The 9,578-nt window shown below is 39.6% G+C and overlaps 1 pseudogene; it reads right to left on the bottom strand.

Moving 5' to 3' along the window:
- Positions 1-233: 233 nt before the first annotated feature.
- Positions 234-1,844, bottom strand: LOC118019782 (annotated as a pseudogene).
- Positions 1,845-9,578: the final 7,734 nt, after the last annotated feature.

Here is a 9,578-nt window from a genome sequence, read left to right as displayed (position 1 = left end):
ATGGTGATTATTTCCAGTGTTTTATTATGAAAATTTCCAAACTATAGAAAAGTTTAAATAATTTTTCATGGAATACCTCTATATCTATGACCTGGATTCTACCATTAACATCTCACTTGATTTATCACATAACTATCTATCCATCCCTATATTCATCCAACAACTCACGTTATTTTTTTGGCTGGATACAGTATATTCTGTTGATGGTACATGACAATGTAGGGCTCCCCAAACCCCTCCCCTTCTTCAAAGGGTCTGGGATGGAAATTGTGTAGAGGTTGGGAGAGTCCCAGTGTCTTGGGGGATAAGTTGGGGCAAGGACTCCCCAGCTGCTAAGGAACTCTCTCTTCCTCTTTCTATTGCTGGGGTTGGTGGTCCAGGGAACTCTCACTCCTTAGAGGCCATGTGGACTATAAGGTCCGCCACCCAGTTGCCATAGCCAAATTAATTGTCATACCAGGAAATGAGCTTGACAAAGTGGTCATTGAGAGCAAAACCAGCTCCAGCATTAAAAGTGGAAGAGCAGGTGTCATTGTTAAAGTTGCAAGAGACAACCTGGCCCTCAGTGTAGCCCAGGGTGCACTTGAGGGGCCCTCTGATGCCTTCTTCAGCACCTTTGTGATGTTATTGTATTTGGCAGCTTTCTCCATGAAGCAGGTTAGATCCACGACTGACATATTGGGGATGGGGACACAGAAGGCCATGCCAGTGAGCTTCCCATTCAGCTCAGGGATGATCTTGCTACAGCCTTCGTGGCTCCAGTAGAAGCAGGGATGATGTTCTGGGCAGCCCCTTGGTCATAATGCCACAGGTTCCCAGAGAGGCCATCCACATCTTCTGGGTGACAGTGATGGCATAGACTGAGGTCATGGGTCTCTCCATGATGTCAGATTTGTCATGGATGACCTTTGCCAGAGGGGCCAAGCAGTTGGTGGTGCAGGAGGCATTGCTGACAATATTGAGGGAGTTGTAATACTTATGGCTCACAACCATCACAAACAAAGGGGCATCAGCAGAAGTTGGCAGAGATGATGACCCTCTTGGCCCCACCCTTCAAGTGAGCACCAGCCTTCTCCATGGTGGTGAAGACTCCAGTGGGCTCCACAACATAGTCAGCAAGAGCATCACCCTATTTGACATTGGCAGAAACTGATTCCTGGAAGATAGCGATAGGCTTTCCATTGATGACAAGTTTCCTGTTCTCAACCTTGACAATGCCATTGAATTTGCTGTGGGTGGAATCATACTGGAACATGTAGACCATGTAGTTGAGGTCAATGAAAGGGTCACTTATGGTGACAATATCCACTTTGCCAGAGCTAAAAGCAGCCCTGGTGACCAGGTGACCAATACAGCCAGATTGGTTCACTCCAACCTTCACCATCATGTCTCGGGGACATGCCTGGCACTGCACCAGAAGATGTAGCTATCTGTGGAATGGAGAGGAGCAGAAAGCTAACTCATATTATTTTTTATGCATTTCAAATTAAATTGCAGGCATTGGTAACTTTCTCCATAAATACTTTGGGTACATATCATTAGAATTCAATATTTGTTTCAAGTCTTTTCCTTTGAAATAAAATGATCATTCTAAATTGTGACAATTGCAAACACCTGTGTAACATAAATCCTTATCAAGATTAGCATCACCCCCAGAAAATTTAGGAGTGGAGATTTGGAAGTCTTTGAAATAATTTCTTTACCTCTTTACCCAGAAAGAGACTGAGAATAACCTAAAGAGTTTAAAATTTGATAGGAACTGTCCACCCTCACAAACTGCTTCAGATCTCACATCATTAAAAAGTTGCTTTCCTCTATTTGTTTTAGCAAAATCCAAACTCCAAATGCATAGTTGATAGCAAGGGAGAGATTTATGTGTACGTACAATAATAGCTGAAGGTCCAGTGAGCTGGCAAACAGGCAGGAGCGAATAAAGCAAAATTAGGATCCTATTTTCTTATGTGGATTTAAAAATAATAATGTATCAAATAATTTTTTGTCAGAATAACAGGTATGCTTTGGGTCTTAACACATGTAAGTATGTTTTCTTTGCATCGGATTTTCTTGGGACATCACCTTTATGGGGGAAAAAAACAACCACCAAGGAGCCCTCTGTGAAGTTGTGCGTGTTGCCAAGTTGAATCCAGTGCTAAGCTAAATCCCTACCACATGGTACATGTAAGTTGAATCTCTTCCAAATGCAAGGCTCCTTCTTAAGTAGCTGTGCTGACTAATTCCTTTCATCAGGATAATTGCACCTAAGAAAAGGGTACAATTATTTCTACCAAGTAGAATGTTGACATCGTTTAATGAAGAATTAATGCATGTGGTGACAAACTATGTATTTAGAGAGGAAATAAAGCACTTACCAACAATCTGTCTCCAAGAAAGAATTTTTAAGCATGTCTGGTATGCTCTTAAGTATTCAGAATGAAGCTAATAAGCATTTCCATAGCACACAAGACTCAGCCTCTGTCTAAGCATGCCAGTGAATTGACATCCACCAGGCCCTAGTGGGTTCTACATCATGGCTGAAAGTCAGAGCTGCAATTCAATTGGGCTAAGGTAGTACCCACTCATATCACCACATTTCAAAGTGACCTTCCCAGTCACTGTTCCACACAAATAGCAAACCCACATCATCCTTCTTTGTTGGAGTGGCAAATTTATAAAACTATAATGCAGAAGGATTATAGTTAAAACCTCTAAAGTATTGACTGGGACCTAGAATAGTCACTGATGGACAAAAGCCTTAAAATTTATTCTTTCATCTATTCACTGAACACATACTGATCAATCAACTATTATATGGAAGGTGCTATGATAATTGCTATATAATAACAAAAGGAACCTACATTCCAGAGGCATGTAAATACAAAAGACCATTCAATCATTCATTCAACATCTCTCTACTGGGAACTGTGGTGAACTTTGTGGTCCATTGCCCAAATCCTCCTCTAAGACTGAGACACCCATTTCTCCAGCTGCCAGGAGTACGGACTGCTGATAGTTCACAACTGAGTTCCTCCCCAGGAATTACTCTAGTCTAAAAGAATACACATCCCCCTTCCTGGAGGCATCTGCATCCAGTGACTGGTGGTGCCTGAGTACAAAGCCTCTTGACTCAATTAGGACAACTGTGAAGAACATTACAGCTCCAGATCTCAATGTAGAATCAACTGAGGCCTCTCCTGCAACTATGCCACAATTCAATTTCTCCCTTTGCCCAGTGCAGCAACTCTCACTCATCACAGGTGTTGTTACTAAAAGCACTCTTCAATTAACCTCCTGCATGCAAATCTCACAGTCACAGTCACCTGAGGAAGCCAACCTAGGACAGTCACTGCCAAATATGATTCTAGGAAGACAACTATAAAATGGAATTTATGAGCTGGATCACCTAGCTCCAAAATGAGAATCCCATCACTAGTGTGCAGTTATGGTGCAACTATTAAAAAAAAATCCCACTAATGGAGAACTGAGATGGAAATGAAAGCCTGAAGGTAAAATACTACCAACATAAGCTGGTAGAGACCCTCCACAGTAATATAAAAAAGAATCTCATATCCTGAAACCAGAGGGCAGAAAAACTGCAGATTGGACCTAGGAAGAGCTATAGAAGAAGTTGAATTCTCCATGCCAGCATGTCTTTTATAGTACAGGCAGGGTTCTGGTTGGGAAGGAGTGGGACATGGAGACTTGAGTTGGGAACATATTGGTCAATGAACTAGAAGATCTTGAATCTTTGGATACATTTAGATTCCCCTGAATCCTCTAGCTGTTCAAAAGTGGTCTCCTTTCTCTTTAAAGGCTTACACTTTCCATCCCACTTTTGTTTGAAGATGCTACAGAAGCTTTTGTACTTGCAAAATAACACACATCTTATGATGATCTGCCCCACATTTTCTCCTGGCTACCAGATCATGGAGAAAGTTATAATCCATCTGGGTTAGTTCTAGGCCTGCTAAAATAAGTTAAAAACTATATGTCAAAGAAGCTGCACTACCTAGCCAACATTTCTCAGCAGGAGCCAGGAGAGTTTACACGGGATTGCATCCTGAGTATGATGTATCAAGGCGAACAGAATGTGAAGTTGGAAAGGGATGAATTTATCAATATGTGAGCAGTCTCCTGTGATCCAAAATTTACACCCCATCAAGGACCCCAGGAGACGTGCTAATATGCTGCTAGGATGGTTCTTGGAAGCTTGGACAGAGCAATAACCCACACCTAATGAAGTAGAAATTGGACAGATGGTAGCGACAGTAATCAAAAGATTCAGAGAAGTGAGGCTGCTGGATTAGATATAATACATGAAGCCAGAAAACCCACCCATCTACAACGTTCTAAGAAAAGGCCTAGAGAACAATCCATTTACCAAAGTGTTAAGTAACATGCCAGTAAGAGGGGCACTAGCATCAGTAAGAAGCTCAGTGACAGCTGTCTTTTGTTGTCCAGGGCAATAAGAGATCCTGCTAAAGAACTAGGCTCCCGGATAACAATGGACATGAAAGGATCCTCAAATAAAAGAATCCAGGTAACTGAACCCACTGAAAAGAACCCACTTAACTGAAAAAAGCAAGGTGAGCACAATTATCATAATAAATAGTAAGGTTAAAGTAGTAATCAAGGAAGCTGACCTGCAAAGAACCATGGAGATGATTAATAGAACACGTCACTCCAAATGTCATGATAAATTGGCAGCCTTTGAAAGTTGCTCAAGCTGTACAATGAAATTAAGGATGAATGATCAAGAGGCTAGAGGTGGATACCTCAAAAAAAATTCATAAACTTGTCCAATATCCAGATCTGAGCCTTTCTCAGACCTGGAATACAATGACTGATGGAAATGTCATGTCCACAGGAAAAAGAATTCCATGACACCATGAAAAGTTACTTGGTAATGATTCTTCCATAAGGGACCTCTGTCCATTTACTCAAATAACTTTACACTTGAGAAAAAGAAATATCCAAATATTTGGATGAAAATTGTAGGATGGAGTCCAAATTAACATTTATATCAAAACATCATAATGGACCTCTGTTTTAGTGGGGCTAATATGGGTACATGCAATAAATGGAGCTCTGGCCACACCCTGCTTACTATGCGTCCACTGGGGTCCATGGACCTACACTATCATAATTTCCTCAGTCTCTGAGTGTATAATTGGAATAAATATACTTGGTAGTTGTTAGGACCTATACATTGCTTTTTTAGTCTGTAGGTTAAGAGCTTTTATAGTGAAAAAAACCAAATGGAAAACTAAAAAACTGCCTTCTCATTTCCCTCTCCATCCAAGATTGTATGCTGGAACATCCTCTCCAAAGTGAAGGAAAAATTATAGCATCTCATAACTCCCACCACTATGAAGGGCAGCATATTCCATATTTCGGAATACTGCTTCCACTCATTTATTGAGAGACATGGAAGTCTTAGATATTTGAATGGATCCCAGAGCAGGAAAGAGATCTGCAACAGGTCCAAAGTATAGTACAAGCAGCCCTTCCACTTGGGGCATCAGACCTAACTGACCTTATGGTATTAGAGGTATCTGTGTTGACAGTAGATGTGTAGAGTTTATGGTGAGCTCTAATAGGAGAATGATAATATAGACTTCTAGGTCTATATTTGTAGCAAGGTTCATTCTATCTACTTCAGAGATTGCTGGGCCACTTAAAAAGAGCTCCCTCACATGCTGCTCATTCCTAGCTGAAATGGAATATCAGATCATGGAACACCAATTGATCACGTGGCCAGAGCTTCCCATCAGAAGCTGGATTTCCAGACCCATTAAGGCATAAGGTTCAGAGGACTCAGCAGCAATCCATCATAAGATGGAAGAGTTACTATTGGTATCAGGCATGAGAAAGTCCATAAGGCACAAGTAAGCTACGTGGGCAGGTGGCCAGACTCCCATGCCACCCTCCACTATCTTGTCAGTACCCCTCCCTCCAACTTATACATATGGCTCCATGGTAGAGGTGGGGAGGGAATGGAGGATGGCATATGACTTGGTGATAAAGAAAGAAAAAGGCCAAATGGTTTCTATTTGATGACACATCACAAGTTGCCCTGTACTACTCACCTCCTCTCCTAAATGATGATCTAGGAAACTATCTTGGAACTGTGGTGCCAGATGCCACCTGGTGTTTAAACCAGGTTTCTATCTGATAAAATAATTAGGTGCACCACTTCTTTTTAGTCATTCATTCAATAGCTACTTATTGAGCCCATACTCTGTATTATCCTGGGTATGAGGAGTACAGTAATAAGTAAAACAGACAAAAATCTCTTCCTTCAAAAACTGAAACATGCAAAACAATGAATCTGGACCACTTTCTTATACCACACACAGATATAAACTCAAAATGGATTAAAGACCTAAATGTAAGGCCTGAAACCATAAAACTTCTCAAAGAAAACATGGGCAGTAAACTCTTGGACACTGGCCTTAGCAGTATTTTTCTGGATCTGTTTCCCAAGGCAAAGGGAACAAAAACAAAAAGCTTTTGCACAGAGAAGGAAACCATCAACAAAATGAAAAGGTAACTTACCGAATGGGAGAGATATTTGCAAGAGATATATCCAATAAGGGGTTAATATCTAAAATATGCAAAGAACTTATACAACTCAACACACAGACACACACACACACACACACACACACAAACAACCCACAAATAATCCAATTAAAAATGGGGAGAGGACCTGAATAGACATTTTCCCAAAGAAGACATACAGATAGCCATCAAACACATGGTAAGTTGCTCAACATCACTCAATATCAGGGAAATGTTAATCAAAACCACAATGAAATATCACCTCACACCAGTAAGAATAGTTAGAATCAAAAAACAAGAGGTAACAAGTGTTGGCAAGGATGTGGAGAAAAGGGAACCCTTGTGCATTGTTGGTGGGAATGCAAATTGATGCAGCCATTATGGAAAACAGTATGGGGGTTCCTAAAATTTTTAAATAGAAATACCCTATGATCCAGTAATTCCACTACTGGGTACTTACCAAAAAGAAATGAAAACACTAATTTAAAAAGATATATGCATCCCTATGTTTACTGAAGCATTATTTACAATAGCCAAGATACAGAATCAACCGGAGTGTCCCTATAGATGAATGGATAAAGATGTACTATGCATATATGATGGAATATTATTCAGCCATAAAAAGGAATGAAATATTGCCATTCACAACAACATGGATGGACCTAGAAGGTATTATGCTAAGTGATATAAGTCAGACAGAGAAAATGCCATATGCTTTTACTTACATGTGGAATCTAAAAAAACAAAACAAAAGAACAAGCAAACAAAAAATAGAAACAGATTCATAAACACAGAGAACAAACTGGTGGTTGCCAGAGGGAAGGCGGGTGAAAGAAAGGGTGAAGTAAGTAAAGGGGATTAAGAAGCTTCCAGTTTTAAAATAAATAAGTCACAAGAATGAAAAGTAGAGCCTAAGAAATATAGCCAAACAAATGTCTACTTACATTTAAGTGTAGGGTACATAAAACACAAACACGTAGAAGATCTTGTATGTAAGGTGATAATTTCTATGGAGAAAAATAGAGAAGTTAGAGGGATTGGAGGTGTCTGGCTTGTACACAGAGGTCCAGTTTTGAATAAGATAATTTGGAAAGGTCTCCATGAGAAGTTTTAACTTTTGAGCAAGGGACTGAAGCACTTATCTTTGGTATTAGCATTCTAAGCAGAAAAAAAAGCAAATGTAAAGGACCAGAGTCAGTGGGCATCCCTGAAATGTTCAAATAGCAAAAAGGCAAGTAGAGCTACAATCTAGTGAGGAAGGAGAACACTCTAGTGTTGGAGGTGAGCTCAGAAAGTAATGAGCTACCAGATTTTGTAGGTTTAGAGGCCATTGTAAGGACTTGGAATTCTGCTCTTAGTGAAATGGGGAGCCACTGGAGGATTTTGAGCAGAGAATGGACATGATTTTATATATGAAAATAATTTATCTTGTCTCTGTGTTAAAGATAGACTATTGGTGAGATAATAATGGGATCCCCAAAGTGCCATAACCCAGGAGGGAGATGATGATGGCTTATACCAAGATGATAATGATGAAAGTGATAAGAAGTTGTACGAATTTGGATTTTTCAGGTCAAAAATAATTTGCAACCAGATTAAATGTAGGATGAGGAAAACAGACAAGGCTAAATGTTTTTGGCCTGAACCAAAGTGAATGGCCTTTCCATTATCTGAGAAGGAGAAAACTGAGGGAGAAGCAACTTGGAGAAAAAAAATGAGGAATTTTCTTTTGTGCATGTTAAAACTGAGATCTCTATTTATTAGATACCAAATGAAGATGTTAAGACTCAACCAGTCTGGAGTATGTATTTGAGGTATGCATTTGGCTGAAGTATATATTCAAGGATCATTAGCATGCAGATGGTATTTAAAGCCATGAGGCAGATGAGACCCCTAAGGTAGTACAACTAGGTAAAAAAGCAAAGGAGCTCAAGAAATGAGCCTTGGGATCACTCTACCATTAATATTGGGGGAATCAGGAATAATCTGTAGAAAGAAGCTGAAAAGGAGCAGCCAGTAAGGCAGGAAAACCAAGGGTGTGTGGTGTCCTGAAAGCCAAAGTATTTCTAGAAGACTGGAATGATCACCTGTGTCAAATGGCTCTGATAAATCAAGTATAACATGAAGACTGACAACTGATCTTTAGAATTCCCAATGTGAAAGACATTGGCTTGGTAAGAGAAGTGTCTTTATCATTCTTCGTCAATAGTCAGATCAGGAATATACACAAGTGCATCTCCACTCCTCATTAGTTCCAACTCAGCAATCTAGCTTTCATAGCCTTTGTAAAGATGAAAAATCATCTTTCTCTCTTTCTATCCTTTCCCTTTTCTATTTCCCTATCTGCCTCTCTCTTCTCCTTTCACTCTACATTTTGCATCTCCCTAAATAGAAAAATTATATAATGGTTCAAAATCTTCTAAAAATGCCAAGTAAACAAGTACCATTCACCTCTAAATCTCTAACAGTTTCTCATTGTTTTCCTTCAGAATACTGACAACTGTCAACATCCACTTCTTAATATCTTTGCTTATCCACAGGAAACATGTTTCAGGATAAAACATGCAACATGAAACTCTTTTTTCTGTAATCTAGCAAGTAATTCCAAATTATATTTCCACTATGTTTTCATTTCAAATGCACTATATGTTAAATAAACATTAATGGCCTTTCCTGGACCTCTTGGGAACAAGAACCATATCTTTTGTTCCATGTGCCCTCCTTCCCATGTGCCTTGCATAGTGATTTGCATTTGGTAGGACTTCAGTTAATATTTGTAAAATTGAATTAATATTTTTCCTGTGGCTAAATGGATTTAGTTCAAGAAAACTTACCTACAACCGAATTTTAGAACACAAACTACTTACAAGATAGAAATATGCTGTATGTGCCAAAGCTTGCCTCATAAAGCAACAAGAGTGGTGGTAAGAGAAGAAGCATACATAATGTCTCCAAATCAGGGGTTAAAAATCAAATGAAGGAGGACATAAGTGGGCCAGGTGAGGACCTAGGGAAAA

Source organism: Mirounga leonina, unplaced genomic scaffold, assembly GCF_011800145.1.
Source record: "Mirounga leonina isolate KUSES-001 unplaced genomic scaffold, KU_Mleo_1.0 Mir_109, whole genome shotgun sequence".
Taxonomy (NCBI): domain Eukaryota; kingdom Metazoa; phylum Chordata; class Mammalia; order Carnivora; family Phocidae; genus Mirounga; species Mirounga leonina.
This window is presented reverse-complemented; position numbering and strand designations above follow the sequence as displayed.